Here is a 6000-nt window from a genome sequence, read left to right on the forward strand (position 1 = left end):
GTGATGCAAGCATGACATAATCATAGCATCAGTGTTTATAGCATCAATTCATATATTTCTCCCCCTTTGTCATCAACAAAAAGCATGGTAGTTTTGATACCAGGAGAACAATATAAGCAAATTATCACGCATATAAAGGAAGGCATGATACGTAGATTGCTTTGAATACTTCTTCCTCTTTTTTTTGTTATAATCTTTTTGCATGAAGGAGGAAAGCCATTTGTGATACCAGCTATTTATGAGTTTACTTTGAGTCAAGATATGTGTGTGAAACAGTTTTTTGCAAGTAAAAATACTATCATCCATATTTCAAGATGGAATTCATAAGTAGGAATCATTTCATCAAATCCATTTCAGAAAAAAAATATTTTTCATAAGAGTGTATGATAAAATTCGATTTTTAGCATTCTAATTGTTAAGCGAATCCGAAAATGAAATGAACTCTTTCATGCATTCGGACAAGACTATGCTATAGATTTTCAAATACAATCATGAAGACAAAACATTTTTATATTTCAACACATAATTTCCAACATGTTATTTAGGCATGTAATGGCAATCAAGTGATTTGAGCATTTAATAAAGTTCGAAAAATAATTTTAACTGGTTTATGTATTCGGACACATCAACATTCCTAATTCTCTTCTTATGAAATCAAATTACTCTTCACTCAGAGGTTTTGTAAAAATATTAGCTAATTGATGTTTAGTATTAATATCATGGCAATGTCATGACTTATCAACTGCATTGGTATATCACTTTCTCAAATTATCTTTATCATGGAAATCAAGGCACAGGGTTTTCAAAACATTTAGTTTCAATGTAAAATCCGAGATAAACAATGAGAGATGTTTGTAACTCTGCATATGCTCACAAAAAATATATTAGGTAACCATATCAAGGATCAAGGCAAAGCCCATCATGGTGAGTAACATAAGGAGTTTACAATAACAACAGATGATTGTGTTCATACAAGCTCATTCATGAGGTGAAAAATTAAAGTGTCTAAATAAAGAGTCAAATTGTCGATGAATTTGCTGCAGCTCAGATAGGATTTGATCTTGTCGATGTTCAAGCCGTTCTTGTCTTTGTTCGAATCGGTCCATCCGAATCCCAATATCTTCGATAGATGATGTATGAGTTTGCTCAAATGGATGTGTTTCCTCAAAGGGACATATCGGAGGAGATTGGGTACCCCTAAAGACTGGTGTTTCCGGTTTTGGTTCAGGTTGAGGGGGATCGATTCTTCTAGGCATTCTAACCTAGTTACTGTTTCTATAAAAACATCTTAATCGGTGAAGTAGATTTTTATTTATTATGCTAAACCTATCTACTTTTATTATTTCTTCTTCCGGTGGTATTAGAATATCGTAGGCTTTCATTATTCTAGTGATTATACCACCATATGGGAGTATCATATCTTTCTTAGATAGTTCTAACATGTTTTGTTGGATAAGATAACCAAGACAAATGTCATATCCTTTCATGATCAAATATATAGTTCCTAATTCTAATTGGCTTACTTCATCATGATGGTATTGTTTAGGGAGAATGATGCTAGTTAGGATATGATGAAGTACCTTAGTGTTTAAAGGCAGTAGATGTTCACAACTTTTAGGAACAAATGCTAAGTTGGGATTGGCAAAAATTGTTCCTAAGGCTTCAACATATGTTGTTCCAACAGTTTCATCATCCCATGATCCTCTAAAGTAAAGTCCTCTACTTTTTATGGGAAGGCCTATCATGTCGCAAATGAATTTATCTGTAATGGAGATGTGTTGTCCTAAAAGATAGGTAGACATTCTTTCTTCTTCATCTATTTGTATGTTGTTGTAAAACAATCTAACAAGTCTTGGATAGATGGGTTCATTAATTTGCAAAATAGGGAGTAGATCTAAGTTTGCAAACCATTGGATTGTCTCTAAGTCTCTTAGTTCGTTTAAATCTACATATTTTCCCTTATTGACACTCCTAAGTTCGAAAGAGGAAAACTTTTCAGCATGGTATTTTGAATCGAAAAGGGTGAGATCAAAATCTTCCACTAATCTCCTCTTTCCTTTGTCCCTTGAGGATCTTCTAGATCTCATAACTACTGCTGTTTAGAAGAATAGTGATGAGCAAGAGTAAATGAATCAAAAACAGAATTTAAGGGCTTCTTAGAGAATACCTTAGTGAGATCTTCAAGAGAGGGAAGAATTGTTGATGTTTTTCTTCGAAATGAGGGATATTTGGGATGCTATGAGGGGAGAAATGAGGATGGAGGAGCTTTGGAAGAGTAAATAAGGGAAGGGAGTGAGTTGGGGTCGGTTTCACCGTCGGCCCTAGCTTGGGTTAAAAAGGGCAGAGTTGCGGGCGGTTGCACCTCTGGCTGGGGCGGTGCAACCGCTTGCAACACGTGACAACCGGAGGTGCTACCTCCAGCTGGGGCGGTGCCACCGCCTGCAAGCGTTGAGCACTTGTTCTGATCGCAGTGTGATCTGATTTGAGAGTTTTTGTCTTGGGAAGAATTTTCATTCAGAGCAATCAGCTTTACTTACGTAATTACGTAAGAGTTTTCATTTTAAGATAAGAACTTTTGCACGACCAAGATAGATCTTTTGACGTGCATACTCTCAATATCGTACACATGTTTGTGACAGTTTGTTCAAGTTGGTAAGCCTTGCAAGTTCATGACAAACTTAGTCAGTTCATGATGTAGAGTTGGATTCGAAAGTTATGAACGGATGAAATTGATGGGTTCGAAAATCCAGAGGATATGTAAATTGAGAATCATGCGTTTCTAATTCTGAAAACTCAAATAGGATTGTATCTAAATCGCATTTGTGATTTTAAATTCCTAATCTCCATCTGTTATTTAGGCTAGAGAGCATTGCGAGTTCTTTTTGGATCTTGGGTCATGAATATCGAGAATCCAAGGAGCAGAATATTATTTCTTGCTCCAGCTTATTATTTTTTATGTCTTTATAGGAAAGGATAATTTTTAGGTACCCATTTGCTTTTGGGTGCCTAAAAAATAGATCTACATTGTTTATCATGTTGCATAGAATTTGTCATGGTTCCTTTAGGAACCCAAATTAATTTATTTGGACTAATTTTCTTGAATGGACAATAATACGTTTTGTGTCCAAGTTTGCAACAAAAGTTGCATTTGCTTTGATGTCGAACATGTAAAATGGGGCCTTTTACGAAGGTAGTTGGATATTGGTGAGGACTTCTCACAAATCCAATTCCACTTCCTTTGGGAACGTGACCCTTGTTTGCAAGGATCATGTTCAATGACTTGCTACCAACCTCGAATTTCTTTAAGGTGTCCTTAAGTAGCAAGTTTTCCTTTTGGAGAGTTTCTAGATCATGACAATTTATACATGAGCCTAAACTATCATGATATTCAGCTTTTAACTTATCAAAATTACAAGTAAGACTATCATGCTCCTTTTTTAGCAATTTGTATTTTCTTCTAATAATCTTGCATTCATTAAATAAGTAATGGAAGGCATTTAATAATTCATCAAATGATAAATCTGTATCTATTAAATTCGTTACCTCCTCTCCGATGGCCATTAAGGCGTAGTAACTTGCTCGGTGTTGGACTCCTTTTCTTCGGACGCGCTCGAGTCATCCCACGTTGCTTTGAGCGCCTTCTTCTTTGATGTTCTCTTTTTGGCTTGGGGACAATCACTCTTGTAGTGTCTCGGCTTTTTGCACTCATAGCAAATAACTTGGTCCTTTTTGGGTTCAAGTTTATTTTTTGTGTCATTCTTAAACTTGTTTCTTTTAATGAATTTTTTAAATTTTCTTGTTAGAAGTGCCAAGTCATCATCACAGTCCTCATCACTTGAGTTTTCTCTCAAGTGATCTTCTGAAGTTTTAAGTGTCATATCCTTCCTGTTCTTTGGAAGGATGTCTTCTTGCTCTTCATGAGCTTTGCAAGTCATCTCGTAGGTCATTAATGACCCGATTAGTTCTTCAAGAGGGAAGTTGCTTAGATCTTTCGCCTCTTGAATAGCGGTGACTTTAGGATCCCAACTCTTAGGAAGGGATCTCATAATCTTATTTACGAGCTCAAAATCCGAAAAACTTTTTCCGAGTCCTTTTAGACCGTTGACGACATCCGTGAAACGGGTAAACATGTCGCCAATGGTTTCACTCGGTTTCATCCGGAAAAGTTCGAAAGAATGTAACAGAAGATTGATTTTTGACTCTTTCACTCTACTTGTGCCTTCGTGAGTCACTTCGAGTGTGTGCCAAATATCAAATGCGGTTTCACAAGTCGAAACACGGTTAAACTCGTTTTTATCAAGTGCACAAAATAAGGCATTCATAGCCTTTGCATTAAGAGCGAAAGCCTTCTTCTCCAATTCATTCCAATCGATCATTGGAAGAGAAGGCTTCAAAAATCCATTTTCGACAAGATTCCAAAGTTCAAAATCTATAGAAATAAGAAAGATCCTCATTCGGGTCTTCCAATATGTGTAATCCGTCCCATTGAACATGGGTGAACGTGTAATAGAATGGCCCTCTTGGTTTCCGGCGTATGTCATCTCTCTTGGGTTTTAATCCGTTAGAGAGTTAACCCCGCTCTGATACCAATTGTTAGGATCAAGAGCACTAAGAGGGGGGGGGGGGGGGGGGTGAATTAATGCAGCGGAAATCTTTCAACGATAAAACACGTTCGAATGATAAAAACGATTTCGGAGTGAATGCCGATTCTAAGATTACTTTAACTTAAGATCAAGCGAGATGACGTTAAAATCAATCTATGAAGATAGTTTGCAGTTATGATGAAAACCAGAATATAAGCGCAAACTGAAATACGACGTTCGTACTAAAAAGCTGATTTACGTCTAAATGCTGAATCGTAAATCACTTGATTAGGCGAGATGCAGTTTAAGCAAAGATATAAAGGCAGTTTGCAGTTATAATTGAAATCAAAACGTAAACGTAAACTGAAATATGATGATCGTACGAAAAAAATAGATTTACGTCTAAACGCTGATTCGGAAAGTGCAAAGCTTGAAACCCGATCGTATATGCGCAGAAAGTAGTAAGCTTTAGAGGAGGTTTGCAGTAAAGATAATATGCTCAAAGTAAATGCAAACCGAGATTTAGAGTGGTTCGGTCAATCTTGACCTACTCCACTTTTGGCTTCTTCCACCGACGAGGTCACCGATGTCAACTAGAGGCTTTCCTTCAATAAGCGAAGGCCAACCACCCTTTTACAGTTTCACTCCTTTTGACGGGCTTAGGAGACAACCCTTACAGAATTTTCTCTCCTCTCTTTACAACTCAGAACTTGGAAGAACAGAGGGAGAAGAACTTTTGGCCTTTACAACAATTTTGAGCTATAGGAATCATAGAAAAAGATCAAGATTTCGGTGTAAGTTCATACCCTTTTAGTGCTGAATGGGTGGGGTATTTATAGGCCCCAACCCAGTTCAAATTTGGAGCTCAAAACTGTCAATTCCCGAAATTCCGGGATCAGGCGGTTGCACCTCCTGACTGGAGTGGTTGCACCTCCCAGTCTCGCTTGGAGACGGAGCCCAGGTGGTGCAACCTCCTGCTTTGGGCGGTTCAACCGCCTGGTAGAAATCAGGGTCCGAATGGGTTGATCCATTCGGCCCAATTTGGGTTTTTCAGAGGCCCAATTGCCCCAAGATTAAGTTAATGGGATCACCTCCCATTTCCAACTTAATCATTGTGCTAACTACGATTTTTCCTAAGACATTTACTGCAACTTGCTCCGGTGCGTCAATCGCTTCTTCTAGCGAGCTTCCGGTGAACTTCCGTCGATCATCCGATGAACTCTCGGTGATGCTCCTACGGACTTCCGGCAAACTCCTGGACTTGCGACGATTCACTTGGCGAGTTCCGACGAGCTTCTTTGGCAAGCTTATGGACTTCTCGGATTTGTTCCCGTAGAACCTCCGACGAATGTCCGAACTTCTATCGAACTCTTGAACTCCCAACATGATCATTGTCTTGACTCCGGCACAACTCCTG

This window comes from Musa acuminata, chromosome BXJ3-7, assembly GCF_036884655.1.
Source record: "Musa acuminata AAA Group cultivar baxijiao chromosome BXJ3-7, Cavendish_Baxijiao_AAA, whole genome shotgun sequence".
NCBI classification, from domain to species: Eukaryota; Viridiplantae; Streptophyta; class Magnoliopsida; order Zingiberales; family Musaceae; genus Musa; species Musa acuminata.